This window comes from Mesoplodon mirus, assembly GCF_964341445.2.
Source record: "Mesoplodon mirus genome assembly, chromosome: 4".
NCBI classification, from domain to species: domain Eukaryota; kingdom Metazoa; phylum Chordata; class Mammalia; order Artiodactyla; family Ziphiidae; genus Mesoplodon; species Mesoplodon mirus.
This window is the reverse complement of record NC_138979.1, coordinates 83,695,886-83,721,277: the sequence shown is the minus strand read 5'-3', so window position 1 is coordinate 83,721,277 and position 25,392 is coordinate 83,695,886. Positions and strand designations below refer to the sequence as shown.

The following is a 25,392-nucleotide window of genomic DNA, read 5'->3' as shown; positions in this document are numbered from 1 at the left end:
CATTAATGAGAACATTTACTACTATGAATTTTAAATACATATATGTCTATCTCCATCCACAAATATTTAAATAAAATAAAGTAGCAGAAAAGAATTTCAGAGGGTTGAGGCATTTTCAGGAAGAAAAAGTTGGTAGTAGTTGGGATACTTCTGAAGAAATGGAGCAAAAGAAACATACTTAAAAAGAAATGAAAAAAAAAAAAAGGGCTTCACTGGTGGTGCAGTGGTTGAGGGTCCGCCTGCCGATGCAGGGGATACGGATTCGTGCCCTGGTACGGGAAGATCCCACATGCCGCAGAGCGGCTGGGCCCGTGAGCCGTGGCCACTGGGCCTGCGCGTCCGGAGCCTGTGCTCCACAACGGGAGAGGCCACAGCAGTGAGAGGCCCGCGTACCACAAAAAAAAAAAAAAAAAAAAAAGAAAGAAATGGATACTATATTTGGATCTAGACACTTCAGATGTTTTTAGACTAGCCTTTAAGCATAGAAAAAATTCATAAATATTCACTAAATTACCACTCCTATTATTTTTCTGAGCTCCATCAAAAGAAGTCAAATTGGGCTTCCCTGGTGGCACAGTGGTAGTCTGCCTGCTGATGCAGGGGACACGGGTTTGTGCCCCAGTCCGGAAAGATCCCACATGCCGCGGAGCGGCTGGGCCCGTGAGCCATGGCCGCTGAGCCTGCGCATCCGGAGCCTGTGCTCCGCAACGGGAGAGGCCATAACAGTGAGAGGCCTGCGTACCGCAAAAAAAAAAAAAAAAAAAAAAAAAAAGTCAAATTGTTATGATCTGTTTGCTCCTATGGAGCACGTTCAATATCAGTATCATTTTCTTTTTCTCCAATTTCTGGATTTGTTGCTCCTTCCTATAAAAACAAAACAAAACAAACACCTCATTCCAGAAAACATCATATTCATTCATTTGGTCATTCAATCAATCAGTAAGACCACAAACATTTACTGGATCTATCAAATCATCGGCACTATCCTGGGAGAAAAGCTGGAAATATAAATAGAAGACCGATTCTGCTCTGTATTCCAGGAGAAGTAGAGCTACATGAAAACAAGTAAGAACAGCAAAGTATCATTCAAAAGCTCTACAACTGATGTGAACAGAGTACAGGAAGGGCACACAGGAAAGAGGAGTCAGCTGTATCTGGGTAGCTCAGGAAATGCTGCAAAGACAGGTCTGTGTCTTAAAAGACACACACAGTGTAGAGCGGGGATGTGAAGGGGATTCTAGAAAAGGCAGCCTGAGCAAAAGGACGAGGCATGAAACAACATAACAAGTCACGTGGAAAACTAGAACACAGTTACCGGGAATGGTATGGAGAGACAAAACTGGAGGATCAGAGCCAAACCAAAAAAAGCAAGTGTCCTCCTAGAACATGAACTTTCTCCTTCATGTGATGGGGATCCACTACATAAGTAGAGGTGTTACATCTTCACAAATATATTTTAGAAAGGTCACTCTGGCAGCAACGTAAAGATGAACATCAGGGGAGCAAAACTAGAAAAGAGCATTTCAAAATTATAAGTGAGAAAGTAATAGGAAATGAAAAATGGTAAGCAGGTAGAAAATACTGAACTTGATGAGCAACAGGATGTGGTGATTTCAGGGAGGGATGGAGTCCAGGATTTTTCCTGCTTTGGTATTTCAGTGATGTTATCTACTAGGATGGGGAAGACAGATGACAGAGTAGCTTACAAAGAGTCAGGAAAGAGGAAAGCATCAGGGACAATGTCTTCAGTTTGGGGCATAACAAATTTGAGGCACCCAGGGGACTTAGAAGAAAGATTTGGATAAGTGCATTTGGATTAGTAATAGATAAACTTATTCAGGAAAAGCATATGATGTTAAGATAAATATCTGTAAAATATACTAACCTGGTATAATTAAATGATGCAAACCTATGCAGAGTTCTGAACTTTTGAAAATATAAACAAGACTGGGGAAGAAAACTATGAGATTCAATTTTTCGATTATATATTGCAACATTTGTTTAAGGATATAAAATATACTCTTTCACGAATATGTGCAAATATTCATTTCCTGGATATTATAGCAAAAAGTATTTTTAAGTTTAATGAAAAGATTTGATTGTAAAACACCAACTCAAGAGACTACAAGAACACTCCTTTTCAAAAATTAATCTGAAAAGACAAGTTTGAAATTGTAGAAGAGAATGTTTATGTGATTATGGAATTATAAGGCATTTTTAAGTACTACTATGATGTACGAAAGAAATATAAAACCCTATTTTGAGTGTTGCTGTAGATCAAAAAATTGTTTCTTAAAGTCATATAAGACATTCTGGAAGTCTAGGAGCAAATAATTTGAATTGGTAAACTTGAAAATGTTTTTCAAAAATTAGTCGGGGACTCAAGCTTTTTGTGTCAGGTCATCTCTTCCTAACTAGAAAAATTATTATGAAGGTATGTAACCACAGATGACCTGGTGATTTATTATTAACACTTTTATTGAAGTGCACTGGCATTTTAAGAACACAATTAGAGATGCCTTATCATTTTGGGCATTAAAAAGATCAATCCCTTTTCTTTGCTGTTAGTAAGATTGATGATAAACTGTTTTGCATAGAACATTTCTACATGTGTGCTGTTTTAATTTTCAATGAAAAGGTCCTTTTTTTTTTATAATAGTTTTAAGCCCAACGAAGGAGTTATCATCATAGGAGCCACAAACTTCCCAGAGGCATTAGATAAGTAAGTATTAAAATTTTTGTGATATATTCTAGAATAGTGATGAACTTTAAAAATATTGTGCTAAGTGAAGGAAACCCATCACAAAATATCACATATTATATGATTGCTTTTATATGAAATGTCTAGAATAAGCAGATCCATAGCAACAGAAAGGAATTTAGTGGTTGCCAGAGGTTAGGGAAAATGAGGAATAACTGCCAGTAGATTTGGGGTTTCTTTCAGCTGGAGAAGAGAGGGAGGGGGTAAAAATTCTCTAAAATTAGATTGTGGTGATGGTTGGGCAACTCTGAATATATTAAAAACCACTGGGTTACACTACCAAACGTAAAATAGATAGCTAGTGGGAAGCAGCGGCACAGCACAGGGAGATCAGCTCGGTGCTTTGTGACCACCTAGAGGGGTGGGATAGGGAGGGTGGCAGGGAGGGAGATGCAAGAGGGAGGGGATATGGGGACATATGTATATGTATAGCTGATTCACTTTGTTATACAGCAGAAAATAACACAACATTGTAAAGCAAATTATACTCCAACAATGATGTTAAAAAAAAACAACACTGGGTTTTCGACTTCAAATTCTATGATATGAAAATTGTATCTCAGTAAAGCTGCTAAAAGAATCTGCTCACAACTCAAACGTCACAAAGCTTTTGGGTGGGGGGTAGAGAGGATTTTTAGAATAAAATTTACTATAGTTTAAAAGTTTTATTGGTTTTATTATATAGAAGTTATTCATACTTTCATTTGATCTAATAGTTGGTTCTTGCCTAAGACTCTAGTTTAACATTTTGTACTTAATAGCAGTAAGATGGATGTGTAGCTCTCATAATAGATTGCTGTAGAATTATTTGTTCCTTGACTGGCTGACTTGCATGTCTTTGTCTCTGAAGGGCTGTATGCTATCTAGATGCACACACATTTATCTATATGAACCTTTGTTCTGCCTTCTGGTTATTGAAACTGTTCTTTGAGCCACGTTTTATAAGGAACTAATCTGAATATTTATGTTCAAAATAAATATTGGTTGCCATTGTCTTTCCATCTTCTCTTTAGGATGTCAGTCCTGTTTAACTTGACCTTCAGCACAGTCAGCTTATTAATTTATATTTTCTTTTTGTATTCTCCCTTTAGCGCCTTAATACGTCCTGGTCGTTTTGACATGCAGGTTACAGTTCCCAGGCCAGATGTAAAAGGTCGAACAGAAATCTTGAAGTGGTATCTCAATAAGATAAAGTTTGATCAGTGTAAGTCTTAATTCGACGATACAGACATTATCTCCATAAAATGGTAATATATCAATCCACCCTGTTTGTGGTCCTTACTCAGGATGTCTTAAAAGACAAATTCCTTTAAATGTCTATTTTTCTCTCCTCTTGTTTGTCCATAAAGTCCATTTCTCAATGAACGTGTGTCCAGAGATTCTGTCATTTTGAATCCCGATTCTAAAGAAAGTTTTCTTTTGAGTACTTACATAATACTTGATGAAATCTATGTATAAATGTTTCTTTAGATGAATGTAAAATATAAAATCATATAAAAAGCACCTGTATATTATGAGCATAGTACCTCATGATATAGTCACTTTGGGGCCAAAAGAGGGGAAGCAGACTATAAAACAAAACACATGGAAATATTATGGAACTACCTGAGTAATAAAAGCAGCTATTAAAGCTGCAGTATTTTCAAAGATACCTGAATCAATTCTTAAAACCAAATATGTTTCCGATAATAAGGGGGGCTTCTATGTCCAAAGTTATTTCAAGATGAAATTCTGAAAACAAAATGTCTATGAATGTGCTTTTTCAGTTTGTGGTTAGGCCATAATTAAAGGTTTGTAAATCGTTATCTGGCAACTCTACCTTTCTCTGTTTATCACAAAGTTATTTAAATATAATAACTTTTGTGATTTGTCCCAATGACAATTTTAATGGTGTGTTTACTAGCAGTTTTGGCATTTTTCCCCTTAGAATTTAGTGAAGTAAGCTTTTGTAAAATTACAGCTCATGATGGCTATCTTCTTTTTTCTTTTGCAATGTGAGTTCTTTATGAAGAGCTTTTTATTAGCTCTTCTGAAATTTTAATATTGTGTCCTGTCTGCATATAGCTGTTGATCCAGAAATCATAGCTCGAGGTACTGTTGGCTTTTCTGGAGCAGAGTTGGAGAATCTTGTGAACCAAGCTGCTTTAAAGGCAGCTGTTGATGGAAAAGAAGTGGTAACCATGACGGAACTAGAGTTTTCCACAGATAAAATCCTAATGGGTAGGTTTTCTTTTTTTTTCCCCTATGTTATACTGTTCATTATGTTAGAGAAAAAATTCTCTTTTTTTTAAATTGCCACTTGGTAATTTTTGGTTTGGTGGTAATTCACTCTTTTTTTAAATTTTTTATTAATTTATTTATTGGCTGCATTGGGTCTTCGTTGCTGCATGCGGGCTTTCTCTAAGTGCGGCGAGCAGGGGCTACTCTTCATTGCGGTGCATGGGCTTCTCATTGTGGTGGCTTCTCTTCTTGTGGAACATGGGTTCTAGGTGCGTGGGCTTCAGTAGTTGTGGCTTATGGGCTCTAGAACTCAGGCTCAGTAGCTGTGACGCATGGGCTTAGTTGCTCCACGGCATGTGGAGTCTTCTTGGACCAGAGCTCGAACCCGTGTCCCCTGCATTGGCAGGCGGATTCTTAACCACTGCGCCACCGGGGAAGTCCGAGAAAAAACTCTTAATTTTGAGAGAAAGTTTATAAAAAAGAAAGGTATAGAAACATGCAAATATATACTCTAACAGAGCAACACAGTTTGGCCTGTTACAGAACAAATGTATTATAACTTATATTACACTCTTTGGGGGCATGAGTGCCCATGTCTTTCCTATTGTCTGATATTGCTGATAAAAGAATACCTAATTTTATTGTTTTTCAGAATTTAATTTTTATTTTAAATCTTGAATTGCCTTCAAAACAGGTTAGTTATGATATTCCTGTTAAATTAGAAGTTTGTTTTCTAGAAATAGAATAAAGCTTTTCCTTTTGATATAAAGATTAAGATGATAGTTTTTAGTTTGGTTTTCAGTTGACAAATTATGGTTTACATGTGTTGTAGAGTGGAATCTACTCATTTTTTAAACTTTCAAACTTTTAAAATATTTATTAATGATATTAAATCATATGACTCTAAGAATGACTTTGAGACAAAGGAGCTTCATTCATTTAAATATACCTTCTTAATGGAGTATTTTACTTAAGTAAATTTTTATTCTTAGGGCCTGAGCGTAGAAGAAGTGTGGAAATTGATAACAAAAACAAAACAATCACAGCGTGTCATGAATCTGGTCACGCTATTATTGCATATTACACTAAAGATGCTATGCCTATCAACAAAGCTACAATCATGCCACGAGGGCCAACACTTGGACATGTATCTTTAGTTTTTCTTTTCTTTCAAATAGTGCTCCCCAGGAGCTTATGTAGGAAATTGCTGATGAAAACATTTCAAAAGAAAATTCAGCTACTTCCTAGGTGTGTTGATACTTTCTTCTTTAGCTTCCTCAAGTGTCTTGAAATCAGACATACTTGTGAAATTTACCTGCTAATAAAGGATATCCTTAATATTTCAGATAATATATTTACATTATGAAATGTAATTCAGGAATGACAGCAAAGTATAATTCTTAAATATGTAGTTGCTCTTTTCCCCTCGAAAGAAATTATGTATCATAGTGACTGGTTCAATAGTTTTTCTAAGTTTTTTCTCATTGAGTACAAGTTTCATTTTCATATCTAATTATAGACGTTTATTTTTATTTATTTATGTTTTAAATTTTATTTTTGGCTGCGTTGGGTCTTCTTTGCTGCACGCGGGCTTTCTCTAGTGGAAGCGAGAGGGGGCTGCTCTTCATTGCGGTGCGTGGGCTTCTCATTGCGGTGGCTTCTCTTGTTGCAGAGCACAGGCTCTAGGCGTGCGGGCTTCAGTAGTTGTGATACATGGGCTCAGTGGTTGTGGCTTGCAGGCTCTAGAGCACGGGCCCAGTAGTTGTGGTGCACAGGCTGAGTTGCTCCGCGGCATGTGGGATCTTCCCAGACCAGGGCTCGAACCGTGTCCCCTGCATTGGCAGGCAGATTCTTAACCACTGCACCACCAGGGACGTCCCTATAGATGTTTTAAACATTTTTGTGCAACGAGGGACAAACAGTTGTATTGCAGCATTAACTACTTATTATTTATAAACTGCACTTTTGCTTTCCTCATTTTATACATAGCTGGTTTGGTAATCAATCACCATGACCATCTCTATTAAATGCCGCTGAGCTTTCAGCATCATGGTATTAAGTAAGGTCATGAGAGACAAATGATAATTCAGGTTATTAATGTGAGTGTTTCAAAACTGTGTCTGAATTTTTTCTTTCTTTTTCAATTGTCTGGGTGTACCTGTTGCCTGAAAATGATCGACGGAACGAAACTAGAGCTCAGCTTCTTGCTCAGATGGACGTCAGTATGGGAGGAAGAGTGGCAGAGGAACTTATATTTGGAGCTGATCATATTACAACAGGTTGGCTGTAAAGAATAGCTTTGGTTCAAATTGTGTTTGTTGGTTTAAAGATTTTTTTTAACTTGAGTTTTATGTATATTTCAAATTTTCAGGTGCTTCCAGTGATTTTGATAATGCAACCCAAATAGCAAAGCAGATGGTCACCAAATTTGGAATGAGTGAAAAGGTAATGGCTAATTTTAATCCTTCCTCATGTATCAAATGTTGATGTGCCAAGTGTCTCTTTGTGAGAGAGGATTCTCATTATAAATTGATAGATTTTCCCCTGTCTCATTCCAAATGGATTTAACAAAGCTGACTCTAAACTAAATGTCATTTTCTGAGAAATGTAACATACTCTTTCCATTCCAGCTGCTCAAACAGTAAGAGTTATTGCTTCATGAATTAACCAAATGATAATATAAATTCTTTAGCTTTTTTTATTCATATGACATCGAAGACCTACTTGTTGAGCTTGCTTACTTTGCCCTTTCCACATACTTCACATTCTTACATTATCACTGTGGCTCCATAAAGCAATTCCAGTACTCTGTGAATTGTGGATTTCTGGACTAGAATAGCTGCTAAGGTTTTCTAAGAAGGTACTCAGAACGATACTTAGGATTTAAAATTTTCTCTCTTGTTCACACTTTTTAGTATTATACTTTCAGAAGAATAATGAAGTTTTTTTGCCCTCAAGGGCATTTTTATATTGTATTTTTTCCTTGCCCCCATGATATTTATTTTCTTATGTATAGGATAGTACTTCCTCTGTTACATACATTAGTGTTGGAGGTTTTTCTGTTGGATTTCTTTCTTTTCATTGATTTTAGCTTGGAGTTATGACCTACAGTGATACAGGGAAACTGAGTCCAGAAACACAATCTACTATTGAACAGGAAACCAGAATCCGTCTGAGGGTAATGTTCTTTTTTTAAATGTTTATTTATCTATTTAGTCAAAATGTGCCTAAATATTTGGGTGCTTGCAAAAAAACTAAAGTTCCTCTGTTTTATAAAGTTAATAGGTGCACCGTTGCTGCCGTGATTAACTATGTCATAGACTGGATCTTTGACATAGACTGGAACCCCTGATCATAGACTGGATCTTTATTTTATTCTGGCCATAGGCTAAGAACAAGTTATATATATATATACATATATATATATATGCATATATATATATATACACATATATGTATATATATATATATTTTAAATAAATTTATTTATTTTATTTTTGGCTGCATTGGGTCTTTGTTGCTACATGTGGGCTTTCTCTGGTTGCAGCGAGCAGGGGCTGCTCTTCATTGCGGTGGCTTCTCTTGTTGCTAAGCATGGGCTCTAGGGCACGGGCTTCAGTGGCTGTAGTGCGGGGCTTCAGTGGTTGTGGCGCGCGGGCTTAGTTGCTTTGCGGCTTGTGGGATCTTGCAGGACCAGGGATTGAACCCGTGTCCCCTGCATTGGCAGGCGGATTCTTAACCACTGTGCCACTAGGGAAGCCCAGAACAATTTACATTGTGATTTAAATATTCAGTCCTTCTTTAGCTGATATATTTCTAATATTTTATGTATTTTCTTTAATTTGATTATTTTACTTGGACATGGTTATGTTCAAAATGTCTAGTAATTGTATTGTGTTTATATGACCTGTGCTTCTTGGTGTTGGTAAATTCATTTTTACATATTCCACCCAATTTTATAAGGACAAAAATATAATTCGCTAGTAAAATATTGGCAGAAACATTGTACAGGCAAATATGACACTGCCAAAAATGAACTGTTATTACTGCCATTATTCATAAGCTGATAAACTTAATTCAGACTCACCTTTGGAAAGAGAGTTGAAGGATTTAAATGAAAAGTTCAAGGTGGGTTGCAAAAAAAATCAAATGTACGGAAGTCAGGGATCACCTCTAATGATACTGTATTACTGTATTGAGAGGTGAGTGTGTTACCAAGTAAAAGAATGGAAATTATATCTTTTCTGGCCATTCTAGATTGAGTAAATTGGTGAAATCTCAAGAGGCAAAAGGAGCAAACTCCCTTTCCTTTTAGCACGTATACTGAAAAGAGAAATAGATTTCTGTGTTCACAGACCTTATTTAGAAAGCAGATAAGTACAGTGTATAATTTTATTTCTTAAGTAGCTTTTTGTTTAAGTAGTCCTCAGTTATCTCTATGATAGACTTTGAGGTTAAAAATGTAACATTTGAAAGTATGAAAGAGTTATCTTTAGGGAACCAAGCTTTTAAATGCACTTATCTTTCATAACTAGAAGTCAATAGATTTTATAGTTTTTTTAGGGTGCATAAAGGCTTTTTATCTCATTGAGGGTTTGTGCTTCTCCTAAGGTTTCTGCCTCTTACATATCTGCTTTGTATTTCAGGATTTGTATGAGTGAGCAAAACATATCTTGAAGACTCATGCAAAAGAGCACAAGAATGTAGCAGAAGCTTTATTGACCTATGAGCCTTTGGATGCCAAAGAGGTTCAGATTGTTCTTGAGGGGAAGAAATTGGATGTGAGATGATAGCTCTTGATGCATTGTTGGTTTTATTGCAAGACCATAGTAGCACTGCAGTAGTCGTATTTTGCAACACTTTTCTCCCATTCTTGGTATCACTCAAGGGTGTGAAACACTTTGTCAGTCTTTTGTCACATTTATCTAATTTTGATTATTCTCATGATGGACACCTACTGCAATCAGCAATTTACTAAAGAAAATAAAGAACTATCAGGATTGAAAACAGCTTGTTTGAGAAATGTCAATCAGTTATTAAGTTGAAAATAAGTAATGATTTTATGGTTGGTTATAGTGCTAGACGTGAATAGAAATTGTGCCTTTAGCTCTTGGGAAGTATTTTTACTTAGGAAAATAAAATTCTTGAAGGATTGTCTTTATTTCTAGATAGTACCACTTATCTTTGATAAAGAAATGATGCTATTTGGCTATTGGTAAATCATATTTCTACATACATCAGTGGAAACTTCATTAAGATGCACTTAATTATGATCTAGATTGACCATATATAAAGTGTTTTTTAAAAACAAATCTAAGAGTAGAGAATTGTGAACCTACAGATACAATCGGAATTTAAATGATTATTATAAGCTTTTTAAAATGCAGCTTGCATTTTCATGGTCTTTTTTTTTAACATTACTATCACTCTGAAAATGAAGTTTACTTCAGAGCAGCAGTATTTTGTTAAATAAACAAGTAACACACCTCAAATTATGAATAACTATGTAATTATGCTTTGCGTTAAAACCAAAATAAAACCAAGAACCCAGTCCCATTCAGAGTGAACTTTTGAATTATGCTGTGTTAGAAATGGAAAGTTGTGTTTATTTTTCAGTCAGATTTTGTGAATATGAATGTGTTGTTACAGAATTTACAGATGACTTTATTTAACTCAGTAGAAAAATTATTTTAGAGCACATTGTAGTGGTTTTACAACCATACTATATTCTTGAAGTGATTTTATTAAAATTACCTACAGTTTTCTAGTAACTTTTAAGCTGTATATGGTCTTCGTTGAGGTTGGTAGAGGGAGCTTGCTACATGATATTCTTGCCCTTTATTTGGGTAATTTAAAATTTTGATGTACTTTCAAACTTAGAGAAACATTACCAGAATAATACAAGGAATTCTCATATACCCTTGATTCAGATATACCAGTTATTTTCATTTGCCCATTTTTTATTGCCCCTGCTTCCTTTCTCCCTTCCCCCTCTCTTCCCTCCCTCCCTCCTTCCCTCCCCTTCTCTCTGTGTTTATATATATATGAGTATACATGTCTTTGCCTGGACACGTTTTCATTTGTCTTGGTAGACTTCTAGAAATTGCTGTGTGATGTGGTGAGTTTCTGTTTAACTTGTTAAGAACCTGATGAACTGTTTTGAAAGTAACTATATAATTTAATGTTCCAACTACCAGTGTATGAAGGTTCCCATTTCTCCATATCTTGTACAGTGTTTCTTATAGTCTTGTCTTTTTGACAAAGCCAATCTAGTGGGTATGAAGTAGAATCTCATTGTAGATTTAATTTACATTTCCCTAGGACTAGTGATTTTGAACATCCTCTGCTAGGCTTTTGGTCATTTGTATATCGTCTTTGGAGAAATGTCTGTTGAAATCCTCCCTCCCCTCTTTGGGTTGTTGTCTTCTGTGTTGTAAGAGATCATATATTCTAAAGACAAGTCCTTTATCATATGGATCTTGTTTTTTTGTTTGTTTGTTTGTTTTGGCGGTACACGGGCCTCTCACTGTTGTGGCCTCTCCCATTGTGGAGCACAGGCTCCGGACGCACAGGCTCAGCGACCATGGACCACGGGCCCAGCTGGCCGCGGCATGTGGGATCTTCCCAGACCAGGGCACGAACCCATGTCCCCTGCATCGGCAGGCGGACTCTCATCCACTGCGCCACCAGGGAAGCCCAATCTTGTTTTTTTTTAATCCAGTGTGAAAATCTCTGTTGTTTGAGTAGGGTGTTTAGTTCATTCATATTTAATATTTATGTAGTGGCTTTTACATCTGCCATTTGCTATTTGTTTTCTGTTTTTCTCATATCTAAAGAGATCCCTGTGTTCCTCTTCTTCTTTTTTGGCTGCACAGCATGGCTTGTGGGATCTTAGTTCCCCAACAGGAATTGAACCCGGGCCCTTGGCAGTGAGAGCACGGAGTTCTAACCACTGGACTAACAGGAAATTCCCTGTTCCTCCTATTGTGAGTTATGTCTTAGCAGTTGCTCTAGGGAAGACAGTACACATTTATCACTCTTAATCACAGGCTCCTTCAAAATAATACAAGTTTAATTCTGTCACAATGCAGTAAATTTGTTCCAGTATATCTCCCTTTCTTTCCTTTGTGCTATTGTTGCCATGTTACATCTGTACGTGTTACAACAACTTAATACAATTATTAACTACTGGCTTATATAATCTTAAGTCCTCTGTCTTTATCTGGGGATGTCTTTATTTTGCCTTGTTTCTTTGTTTGTTTTGTTTTTTTGCAGTACGCGAGCCTCCCACTGTTGGGCCTCTCCCGTTGCGGAGCACAGGCTCCGGACGCGCAGGCTTAGCGGCCATGGCTCACGGGTCTAGCCACTCCGCGGCATGTGGAATCTTCCCGGACCGGGGCACAAAGCCGCGTCTCCTGCATCGGCAGGTGGACTCTCAACCACTGCGCCACCAGGGAAGCCCAACAGTTTATTCTTTAATCACTTTGAGTGTGTCGTCCCACAGCCTCTGATTTCCATTATTTTTGGTGAAAAGTCAGCTGTTAATGGTAATTTTGGTCTCCTTTTCCAATAGGTTTTCACTTGCTGCTTTCAAGAATTTTTTCTTAGTCTTGTCTTTTAACAGTTTGACTATGATGTGTATAAGTGTGGATATCCTTGAGTTTTTCCTACTTGGGATTCGTTGAACCTCTTGGATCTGTAGATTAATGTTTTTCATCAGATTTGAGACATTTTTGGCAATTATTTCTTCAAATATATTTATTTGCCCTTTCTCTCTTCTTCTGGGATTCTCCTTTCACATATGTTGATCTGGTCTCTGAGGCTTTGTTCATTTTTTTCATTGCTTTTCTCCCTCTCCTCTTCAGATTGAATACTTTCTGTTGATTCAGCTTCAAGTTCACTGATTCTTTCTTCTTCTTTCAACTGAATTTTTCATTTCAGATATTATATTTTTCAGCTCCAAGTTTCTATCTGGTTCTTTCATATACCTTGTATCTCTTTACTGAGATTCTTCATGCATTGCACCATTTTCATCATAGCTCTCATTAATTCTTTAAACATGAATTCCATTAGTTCTTTGAACCTGTTCATAATAGCTGCTTTTAAGTCTTTGCTCATTCTAACATCTGGAGATACTCAGTTCCTATTGAATGCTTTTCTTCCTCAGTAAGGGTACACGTTCTTCTTTCTTTGCTTTGTAATCTTGTTGAATTTCAGATAATGTAGCAATTACTAATTCTGAATTTTTCCCCTGAGGGTTGTTCTTGTTTTATTTAGTAACTTGCCACCAGTAAATTTGTGAAATCTGTCTCCACGGCAGTGTGCAGTCACCGATGTCTCTACTCATTTTTTAAAATAATAAATCTTGCTTCCTAAGCATTGCTGCTGGATTGCATAGCTTAGCATATAGCCAAAGACTGGACAGAGGTTGTGTTCAAACCCCATCAGTCAGGCCTCCACTCTGCCAATGGATCTGTGTGGGCTGGCAAGTACATACAGTGTTCAGGTCATTTTCAAGTCTGCTCTGGTCTGAGCTTTCTGATGGGCTTTTTTGCTTCTCCCTTGTGCATATGTGCAGGCTTTGGCAACCATGGGTATGTGGGTGGCCTGAATCAGCTTCAGTTTCCGCTTTGCATGCCTGTACATCTGGAGTATATAGAGTGCTTATCCAACCCAGATGGCTGTCTTACCTCCTAGAACTTCCAGTGAAATCCCTGGCTACTCTGTTGTTTGCCCCAAACAGGACTACAACCTCACTGAGCCTTGTTTGCTTACCACTGAGCTCCCAGGTTAACTTACAATGCATCATATCAAATGAGTCCCCTCTGGCAGTGACAACAAGTCTTGTTCCCTGGGTCTGTTGTTGCCCTGGTTGAACTACTGCACCCGTAGACCTGGCCCGGGATGTGGCAGCACAGTAATCCCACAGGCTCACAGGTTCTTTCCCTAACTGGGTTTCATGAATAAGCACTTCTTAGTTTGTTGTAGATCTTCAGTTAATTTCCAGAGTGCTGAAATGGCTGTTTTATTAAACAGTTTATCCAAATTTACAGCTGCTTTTTAAAAAATGGAGATGATTTGTCAACCTCCTCCCCTCATCATGCCGAAAGTATATTTCCCCAGCTTATTCTGAATCACATTTCAACCAAATCAGTTTAATAAGGATGGACTTTGAGAGGACTTGTAAACTTTTTAAAGCTGTCCATTGAAAGCTACCACAATGCCAGAGTTTTACAAGTAACCTATACCTATTCAATAGATTACTTGTGGTAATTGATACATGTTTTATTTTTAGATATTCTTTGTTCATATTCATTTTAAAGTAAATACTGAGTTACTACAATCTGGCTAGTTATAAGCATTTTTCTTAATGTAAGTATGTAATATTTTAATAAAATATGTTGGAATGTAGATTTGATCTTTGAATTGAAAAAATAACACCTATTCGTGGACATAAAATTTGGAGAGTTGATACATTTGAACTGAGGATTTTATTTCTATGCAGATTCTCCCCTGTCCCCATTTTGTCACATGAATCCCTATTCTTTTGGGCAAGAATGTGATTCCCCAACACACACCCCTCCCCACCTTTTAAAACAGAAACTTAATTTAGTTATGTATCAATGCTTCATATGGGAATATAATGGGTAGCTAATCTGTTATGAATTTGAGAATGTATTTCATGAAAAAAGAAATTACAGAGCTGCCAAAGAGAGAGGGTGAGAGGGAGAGAGGTTGTAAAACCTGGTTTGGGGAACTCGATATGAATCTAATCTCCCGCAGTTCTGGGAGCAGGTATGTAACTCATACCCAGGGAACCTGGAATCTGAAGGAACTCGTAGGTTACTTTGGCTCAGGACAGGAGAAGAACTGCTAATGTGTTGAGACTGTTCTGCACTCTCAGCATTTGCTTTGACAAAGACTGTTTGAGTGCTTATCGAGGACGTTAGTCAAGCGTGAAAGAGAGAAAATGAGCCCTGGTGGTGGATCCACATTGGATACCGCACAAAAGGCCACTTAGAGGCGTGAACAGGCCTCAGAACAGGATAGTCCAAAGAGGGGCTCTGGATTCCTTAAGAGCTAAGAAGAAAGAATGGATTACATTCACTTAGGTCAAGGGAGTTACAGGTGAGAACAGCTGTGGGCACGGAAATGCCCCTGAGAGAGAGAGTCAGCTTTAAAACAATTGCCAGATCCAGACTGCTCAAAACCATCTCACATAAGAACTCTACAGCCCCCTGCAGTTTTGAACCTGGCAGCATGGGAAACCATGATTAGCCAGCTGAAGGAGGAAGGATGGGATGAGGCAGGAAAGGAGGGGACCATGCCTGCCTTCCACCCCTACTGCAGGTGGTCTGCCTGTAGCATGGCCTAGCTGATTAACTCTGACTTGGCATTTTTATAGTTCTGTATGTTATGTGGGGCTGGACATTGTTTTTCAGTGCTTTGTGAGTTAAAGCAACTCTGGACTTCTTATTACTTGAGAGTAAGGGTTTTCAACCTGGGTTGGGAGAAGAACCTCTGAATATTTAAAAGGGTAGTGGGAGATGAAGTTGCCTTCTAATTATATCCCATGAGTCAAAAATAGTGGTTACATATATTAACAGATTTTTGTTTGAACACTTTTCTGGGTGATATAATTCTATTCATAAGATTTTTCAAAATTGAAATATTTGTGTAATTTCCATCATAATCATGTATGGGATATGTGTGTGAGTAACTATTTTAACAAAGCTTCTAATGTCTTGGTATTTTTTTAAATTTTTATGGAAGTATAGTTAATTTACAGTGTTGTATTTCAAGTGTACAGCAAAGTGATTCAGTTATACATATATATCTATATATATTCTTTTCCAGATTCCTGTCCATTATAGGTTATTACAAGATATTGAGTATAGTTCCCTGTGCTATACAGTAGGTCCTTATCTGTTTTATATATAGTAGTATGTATATGTTAATCCCAAACTCCTAATTTATCTCCGACCACCGCCCCCCTGCTATCCGCTTTGGTAACCATAAACTTGTTTTCTATGTTTGTGAGTCTGTTTCTGCTTCGTAAATAAAATAAGTTCATTTGTATCATTTTTTTTAGATTCCACATATAAGTGATATCATGATGTCTTTCTCTGACTTGACTTCACTTAATATAATCTCTAGGTCCATCCATGCTGCTGCAAATGGCATTATTTCATTCTTTTTTATGGCTGAGTAATATTCCATTGTATATGTATGCTACATCTTCTTTATCCATTCACCTGTCAGTGGACATTTATCGAAAAGATACATGCACCCCGGTGTTCATAGCAGCACTATTTGCAATATCCAAAACATCATGGAAGCAACATAAATGTCTTGGTATTTTTATATGATTTTATTTCCTCTTCCCCCTTATATGATATTTTATTGTACTATATTATGGTTCAGTATTCTTTCCCCTTAAAATTCCTATGCAATTTAGTCATGTTATATTTCCATAATCATTATCAGTTTAATACTTTTAATATTGAAATAGCTAATCTAGGGATTTAGTAGAATGATCTATTTATTGTTAAAATGGGGACAAGAGAAACTGCTTTTAGTTGATTACAGCTCTTATTTCCCCCTTTATTCTGTTGATAACATTTCTATGATTATGTTAAAATTCAGGAATTATTTTGTGGGATCTTATTCTTTGCTCTCCATTTTATGTTGGTAAACTCTAAGGTTATATATCCTTTGTCCTTTCAGCTTCTCTCTATATTTTTGTATCATCTGTATGCTGATGACTTCTTAGTCTTGCTCTATAGCCCTTTTCCATTTAGGCTACGTGTCCAACTGTTTTTCTCCATAGCATTTGATTTGTATGTTCATAAGAAGCTGTTATTGGGGACTTCCCTGGTGGTCCAGTGGTTAGGACTCCACACTCTCAATGCAGGGAGCGCAGGTTCAAACCCTGGTCTGGGAACTAAGATCCTGCATGCCACATGGCGCGGCCAAAAGAAAAGAAGAAGAAGAAGAAAAAAGCTGTTCTCTAATTTATTGTTTCTGTGTCTGCCTTTTCCCACCTGGTGTTGAGTTCTAGGAAGGAGTCTTGAACACTGGTATCTCTAAGACTAAATGCAGTGCTTTATAAGTAGACAGCTAAAAAATCTTCAGTGAGTGAAAGAATAATAGGCATTCAGTAGATTGATCCTAATTCCCCCATCAGGCAGAGCACTGGAACAGATGGGTCAGATTCTCCATAGATGGTTAAATAATGCCATAGAGAACATGAGTAGTAAGTGGTTTTTTCGTCTTTGAAAACATCGCAGTGACTGTAACAATAAAGAAGATGGAATGTCTTCCTGAGGAAAATCTGCCTTCTTTTTTGGAAGATAAAATGTGCAAGGTAGGACTGAGTGCCAGGCTAACAGTATCTTTTACATAGAAGGATCTGTTAACTGGATAAAAAGATAACTTTAAGACCTGCAGCATGTGAAACTCCTTAAGTATTCTGGATTGATTTCATACAAGATGTGTTTTATCTTTGATCAACCAGTTGCCTCCATTCACAGTCCTGAGGCATGTTAAAGACCAGTTGTTGGTAAACTTGAGATGTTAGGAATGTCTGTATAACTCTCCTGGAAGTTCTGAACTAGGTGATGAAAGAGACAGAGTTGCGAGAAGACAGAGAAAGAAGAGACAAGATATGGAGGATTGGAGAAGATGGTTGCTAAAGAATTTCCAGGAAGAACAAAAGAGAGACTGTTTATATTATTTGGAAATAAGCATCGTTATCTAAAAAGAAACCCAAATCAACTATAACCAAAATATCAAATGACTGAATGATTATAAGAAATTTGTGAATCAAACTATGCAAAGCCTGGGGCTTCCCTGGTAGCGCAGAGGTTGAGAATCTGCTGCCAATGCAGGGGACACGGGTTCGATCCCTGGTCCTGGAAGATCCCAAATGCCTCGGAGCAACTAAGCCCGTGTGCCACAACTGCTGAGCCTGCACTCTAAAGCCTGCAAGCCACAACTGCTGAGCCCACGTGCCACAACTACTGAAGCCCACGCTCCTAGAGCCCGTGCTCTGCAACAAGAGAAGCCACCGCAGTGAGAAGCCCACGCACTGCAAGGAATAGTAGCTCCCGCTCGCTGCAACTAGAGAAATCCCGCGTGCAGCAATGAAGACCCAACGCAGCCTAAATTAATTAATTAATTAATTTTTAAAAAAACACTATGCAAAGCCTGATGCACAATGTTTCCTGGTGGAGGGAGCATAGCTCCCACCAAGTAGAAGCATCTTGTCAGCATTAACTCTGCTAGGCCAAAAGGTTCATAATTTTTATTTTTAATTTTGCTGGAAGATAATGTTTTATACTGTTATAGCACAAAGAAAACTGACTTCAAAATTTATCAAAACTTAATGTGATTTTTTTTTTTTTTTCTTTTTGCGGTATGCGGGCCTCTCACTGTTGTGGCCTCTCCCGTTGCGGAGCACAGGCTCCGGATGCGCAGGCCCAGCGGCCATGGCTCACGGGCCCAGCCGCTCCGCGGCATATGGGATCCTCCCAGACCGGGGCACGAACCCGTATCCCCTGCATCGGCAGGCGGACTCTCAACCACTGCGCCACCAGGGAGGCCCTTAATGTGATTTTTTTTTCTTCCTGTTTGGGAAGTTGATAGGAGGGCAAGTGCATACTTGTACCCTGGTTCCACTTTCTGTATGCTTCTTCATCCTTGTTAGATTTTAAGATTCTTAGGTTCGTGCTTCTTCTTAGTGTCATAAGATCTCAAATCCTCTCATATAAAATTTGAAGAAAGAGTTGCTAAAGGAGTACATATAAGGTAAAAAGAATGTCTCTCTTGGTTGGGTTTTATAAAAAATACACCTGTTTTTTTAAATACACCTTTTCTAAAAGTGAACTGTTACTATGCTTCTCAGTACCCCGAATCACAAATTTCATTTATCCACCAAAGCTGCTGTTGGTCACTGTTAAAACTGATTATATGGTTAGCATTACATTTTGTAAATTACTTGTGATGCCAAGGTGATGTTTAGGATTTGTGCTTAACTCTGGGGGAAATATTTCTTTAAATGGATAATGCTGATTTTTTTAAGAGGGTTAACATAAATCATAACAGTGGGAAAATAAATTTTGACCAGAACTTTCAAACTATCTCCTATTTCCTATGCACCTAATACCATCAGCATGAAGTCATCCACATAATGGGTAAATTTGATGTCCTGTAAGGTAGTGAGAATATCAAGATCTCGGTGGATTAAACTACCACAGAATTATCAGCATTTGATGAGCAAATGTTGTCTTGAAGCAAGATGATGAAGTTGAACCCCTATCCATATCAAGTAAGAGTAGAAAGCTTCTGGTACCCATGGTTAATTTGTGAACTGATTGTATCCTTTGATCATTAAAAAAAAAATTTAGGGGACTTCCCGGGCGGTGCAGTGGTTAAGACTTCGCCTTCCAATGCAGCGGGTGTGGGTTTGATCCCTGGTTGGGGAGCTGAGATCCTTCATGCCTCACAGCCAAAATAACCAAAACATAAAACAAGCAATATTGTAACAAATTCAGTGAAGACTTTAAAAATGGTACACATAAAAAATCTTTTGAAAAAATTTAGTTCCTTGATTGTAAACAATGTTTTATTAATTATTAATATTAAGTATTTTATTATTTATTAATAAAATTAATTAATTTTATTAATTATACATGTTAATGCCTTATCTGTATTTGCATTTATACTTTTTTTTTTTTTTTTTTTTGCGGTACGCGGGCCTCTCACTGTTGTGGCCTCTCCCATTGCGGAGCAGAGGCTCCAGACGCACAGGCTCAGCGGCCATGGCTCACGGGCCCAGCCGCTCCGTGGCATGTGGGATCTTCCCGGACCGGGGCACGAACCCGTGTCCCCTGCATTGGCAGGCGGACTCTCAACCACTGCGCCACCAGGGAAGCCCCATTTATACTTTTTGTGTGTGTGTGGCTGCACCGGCCCTGGCAGCGAAAGCACCAAGTCCTAACCACTGGACTGCCAGGGAATGCCCTATACTAAATTTTTTGGTCACAAATTTTATGTGGCCAAATGTACTGATATTTTCTTTTGACACTTCCATTGTTTTTGTTTGAAAAATCTTCAAAAACTTACAAATAATACCACTCATCCATATTTTCTTCTAAAATATTTAGTGGTTTCATTAAAAAGACTAAACATTTTTACTAACCTGGAGTTTCTTTTGGTGTATATGTTGAGATATGTAGTTAACTTCTTATCACAAATTGATTTTTCCCAAACCATTTATTAATAATCTACATCATTCTCATTGATTTGTATAGTTTCTCTTATGTTAATACATTCTCACCTCTTACTGTTTTCCAGTAATATGCTTATTCTTCTGTAGGCTAGTATTTAATAATTATATTTTTATATTTACTAATTATGTATTTTATAATCTAACAGAAAATATTTATCTTAACTTTCTTTAAACATATTTAAAGCTATTTTATTTTAACTAGAAACAAATCACTATATGTCTATGCAAAAGCAACATATGTTTATTGCTGAAAAGTTAGAAAATATAAATAAGAAAATAAATATGAAAGAAGGAACACCTTAGTAGTGAGTGGATGTAACTATGCCTCATTCCCCTAACACTGGGTCCCCCATGTGCAAGGTTCTGAGGGGTGATGTTAAGCTTTTGCCCTACCTCCTTCCCCTCTTAGAACCCACTTGGGTCCCAGGTTGGTGACTGAGGTGCTTAATTTGTTTCCAGTGAAAAAAGTTTGGCCACAAAGGGGATGGCCATTACACCTTTCTTGGTACCAACTCCCTATAAAACTAAGAGGTCCTATGTTTGCCACAGACTCTGGAGCAAAAAACGGCTTAAGACTTTATGAAGTAGAGATGCCAACCCATTTTTCTTGTAGATGGAAGTGCATTGCTGGCTGACTGTAGTCATGAGAAAATAAGCTCAGTACCAATAAGAGAATAATAAGAAGAATAAGAGAAAATAAGCTCAGTGCCTTCTCCTCATAGGAAGCAAAGACCCTCGTTGGAAGGGCTAAAGTAGGCACGTTGCCAACTGATGCTCCATATCCTCACAATGCTGGGCGGTCAGGGACACAGGGGATAGTCTGGATTCTATGGGAGAGAAGTATGGAAGTAAAACAGCTGAAATTTTAACTTGCATTCCTAGTGAGTTTCAATGTTTGAGAGTTACAAAGAAAAGTTACAAACACCCCAGCCTGCCTATGGAATCTCAGGAGTCACAGATGGTGTCTACTCTGGCTAGGTAGCCAAGGTAGGAAGAGGGTGAAAATTCTTTCCAGCTATAAACTGCCATGATAAGCAGAAATTATCCTAAGGGGGCCACAGAGATGAGGGGTATGTTGGGCACGAAAATGCTCAGGTCAGGTCTCCACTGCTAGGGACAGGGTAACAAACCATGCCAGTTTTCCCAGGACTGTCTTGGTTTTATCACTGATAGTCCTGTGTCCCAAGAATGCCCCAGTCCTGGACAAACTGGGGAACCTACTTGGGACACATAGTAGACTGACAGCCCCAGCAGCTGTCCTTCTGGATCCACGTCTGCGTCTGTCCTATGCCCATGCTTCCCACGACTGCTCCCAGTCATTGTACCCACAATAGGGGTAAAATACAGGCCCACTCCTGGAAGATGCAGGATTTATTTATCATATGACTTTGGCTCCAGGATTCCCCTTTGGCCTGGCCAGAAATGTTGTTAGAACTGTGCTGCAGTTTTAGACTCTCTCTACCCAGTCTTCTTTGTTGCCCTCTATCTTCACTTCTTCCATTCTTCCTAGCTCCCTCCCTCCATAATTTGCTATGGCCACTTAACATATTACCACAAATTTCGTGGCTTAAAACCACACATATTTATAGTATAGTTCTGGAGGTCAGAGGTCAGAAATGATTCTCACTGAGCTAACATCAAGGCTGCATTCCTTTCTGGAGGTTCTAGAGGACAACCAGTTTTCTTGTCTTTTCCGACTTGTAGAGGCCACCTGTATTCCTTGGCTTGTGGCCCCTTCCATCTTCAAAGCCAGCAATGACCTGTCGAGTCTTTCTCACATCATTCTGACACTCCTGCCTCCTCCTTCCACATATGAAGGACCCTTGTGATTACACTGGATCCACCTGAATTTGTTAAGGCATCCATAACATGTTTTTCATCATAAAACAGGTATTACTCTGACATTATTAATTCCATTAACATATGTTAAATAAATATTAAATAAATAATTATTAAATAAATATGCAGGAAACCACCAGGGCATTATTTGAGTCTTAGATAGGCATGGGAGCTCTAAGCAACTTTACTTTAAAACAATTTATTTATTTATTTGGCTGTGCCAGGTCTTAGTTGGCAGCACTTGGGCTCTTTTAGTTGCAGCATGTGGCATCTAGTTCCCTGACCAGGGATCGAACCTGGGCCCCTGGCACTGGGAGTGTGAAATCTTAACCCCTGGACCACCAGGGAAGTCCCCAAGCAACAACTTTCTAGAGGGCATCTGTTTGCAAAGAAATCTGGGAATCTTAGCTTTCAAGTGCTTGGGGATCCAGGTAGCATTTGACAAGGACATACAGAAGTTCAGAGTTGGCCTAGCATATACTCCTTGAGTATCTCTGGTCTATACAGAAACACTAGAGTCAACCAAATCTTGACAACCTACCTGGAGTCCTGGTGTGTGGTTCTTATCTCCCTACAGCCTGGTAGTGTCTTTGACCCTCATTGCAGGCTGCATCAGCAAGTGTCAGAGTCTTCTTCAGATGTCACAATAGGGAGCCTTTACTGGTCTCATAGGTCACACTGGGGAGTACTGCGGAGTCAAATAGAGGACAAAAGATTATTCTCTGGTTGGGGTATCATAGGAAGAAAATTGTGGGTGATCAGAGTTGAAACCAGTCACACACATCAAAACCATTTGGTGCAGCTAAGCTGGATAGACCTGAGAAATGTTTTTTTGTTTGTTTTTTGTTTTGTTTTTGTTCATTGCTCTTTCACCAGTGAAGACACTGTCCTGGAACCAGCTATCACTTCAACAGGGACCCTGCCTCCCTCCAGAGTTTTTTGGCACAATTGCTTTCTTTCTTTCTTTCTTTTTATTTTTTTGGCTGTGCCGCGTTCCCCAACCAGGGATGGAACTCGTGCTTGCTGCAGTGGAAGCGAGGAGTCCTAACCTCTGGACCTCCAGGGAATTCCCCCAGCAGCAATTTCTGCTGAAGGTCTGGACACCTGACTTCTGAGTCACTAATTCCAAGCAATTTGTTGTCAAATCATTCAACCTACAAAGCACAAAATGGCATTAAACGGCCTCTGAAGAATAAGTACCTAAATTAATATCTACGCATTTGTCTTGCTGTAAAATATGGCTGCCAAACTTTCAAATTTTGCTGGTGCATCTTGTGCAATGGTGGTATCTGTTACTTTTTAATTTGGTTAATCAAAATTCTTAAAATCATTAACATGATTTTGATCTTGAAATCATCAACAAATGTAATAGGAACCTGCTGAGTTTTGGGATAGCTGGTTTTGTATTAACTGTTGTTGTGAGCCTGCTTCTGCTTCTGTCTGTTTCACCCACAATACCAGGTTTGGTTTAATTGTATTGTAACTGTATAATTACAGTAATTGTATAATTACTGGATCAAGTACTACATTAAAAGGAGTTTCTGTATACAGTCGCCTGTTTCTACCAGTATGGAGTATGGAGTCAACCTATTTTGCTTTATTCCTAAGAAATGGAATAAAGATGGAAACACAAGTTGCAGATAGAGAAAGATGGAAGCAAGGGAAAAGATTATTTAAAGTTTGGGAAATTTTAAAGATATGGGACAAGGATAAAGCATAAGAGGTTTCATAACAATGGAGATGATAAGATTCCATAAGGTCACTATGATGATTAGATTTAGGAGTGGGAAACAGATTTGGGTGGATAAAGCAAAGGAGCAAAGAGACTATTAAGAGGAAACACGAAAGTTAGATGTCCCTATTAGTTAGCTAATTACTGAAAAATTTGGCTAATAGAATTTTAGGGAAATTTAGCTATATTGATTTTTTAAATTTGTAGCAACGATCTTATACTTCAATAAAAAACAGAGTACTTGTTTGCATTCTACTTGATTTTTTTCACCTGCATACTATTCTTCAATATTCTTCAATCTATACCAACCAGTTTGTGCCTTCCTTAAGTACTGCCAGAAACTATCAACTCTTTCTCCTGTTACAAAATTATAGCTTAAAAAAGTTCTTCACTCTTGTTGTCAAACGAATACACAGATATCAAACAATAATCGTTTACAAATTATAATGAAAGAATAATATACCATTACAGAAAAAAAAGCGCCCAGATACAGATATATCAAGAAGTGTACAGGATTTACTTAATGAAAAAAGCTACCAAAGGCTAATGAAGGACATAAAATAAGACAAATTGAGAGACATAACATGTACCTGGATACACTGATACAAGAGACTGATTCTCAGTTAAAATTCTCTTCACCTAATTACAATCAAAATCTCACTAAGATCTCTCTTTAGCTTGGCATAGTGATTAAAAATTCATCTCAAATAATGTAGAGGTAAACATTCCCAAGAGAATACTGAAAAGGAAGACTAAGGAGGGAAACCTTGGACCTGTAATAGATATTTCTATTTTACACACTACTGACGCTATAAGAAGCAGACCAGAATGGAAAACCCAGAAACAGAAAAAACATCCGAGAATTAAATGTAAGATTAAGGGGTAAACTAGGTGAGGAAAGATGGATTGTTTGGGACAAGTGGATAACCATTTTTTAAAAAGTTCTCATATGTTACACCATGCTCCAAAATAAATCTTGAATTTAGAGACTTAATTAGGGGAAAATAAAAGCAAAAACTAAAATATAGGTGAAGAAAATGTGCAGACGGAACGCTGGGCCACAGGGAAGGGTCAGGAGGCACGCGGAAACGCGTCTTCATTTCACCTGGAGAAACTGCGTTGGTTTCTCCTAAGTTTGCACTTGATGACACCTGTCGCCACAATCTCTGGAACCATGAAAACAGCTTTCTGTAGTTACATCTGTTAAATTCCATGGAGAAAGCCTGGGGCCCAGAGGGATGTGGAAAGGAATAAACTGAGGGATAAGGAGATTTACAGAGTATTTTTAGGGGAGCTCTCTGGGGGACGAGACCTTCTGCATCCTGAAGCTCCACGCCACTCTAGCCCCAGTCGCATGCGAAGACGACTCTCTCACGGGAGATTCTAAAATTTCCAAATGTCCAGAAACGCCCAGCCAGCTCGCACCATCGTTGGAAAACAACCCAGCGCGTCCCACAAACAATCGCAGAGATTTGTGACGGTTGGACCTCGCACATGCGCACTGGGCACTCCTGCGCTCCGTGCCTCTGTGCGCAAGCGCAGTGACGC

The 25,392-nt window shown here is 38.2% G+C and overlaps 2 long non-coding RNA genes and 1 pseudogene across 3 annotated transcripts in view; 1 reads left to right on the top strand and 2 right to left on the bottom strand.

The window, feature by feature from the left end:
• LOC309803326 (ankyrin repeat domain-containing protein 26-like) overlaps window positions 1-25,392 on the bottom strand; it is a 361,186-nt pseudogene that overhangs the window by 65,637 nt on the left and 270,157 nt on the right. The gene's annotated exons all lie outside the window — the stretch shown is intronic.
• Window positions 658-25,380, bottom strand: LOC309803328. The gene is made up of 3 exons (XR_014293926.1): window positions 25,157-25,380; window positions 22,654-22,800; window positions 658-734 (listed from the first exon to the last, which is right to left on the bottom strand). It is a non-coding gene; the product is annotated as an uncharacterized lncRNA (long non-coding RNA).
• Window positions 6,800-8,140, top strand: LOC309802067. Its single transcript, XR_014293710.1, has 3 exons — window positions 6,800-7,260; window positions 7,353-7,426; window positions 8,073-8,140. It is a non-coding gene; the product is annotated as an uncharacterized lncRNA (long non-coding RNA).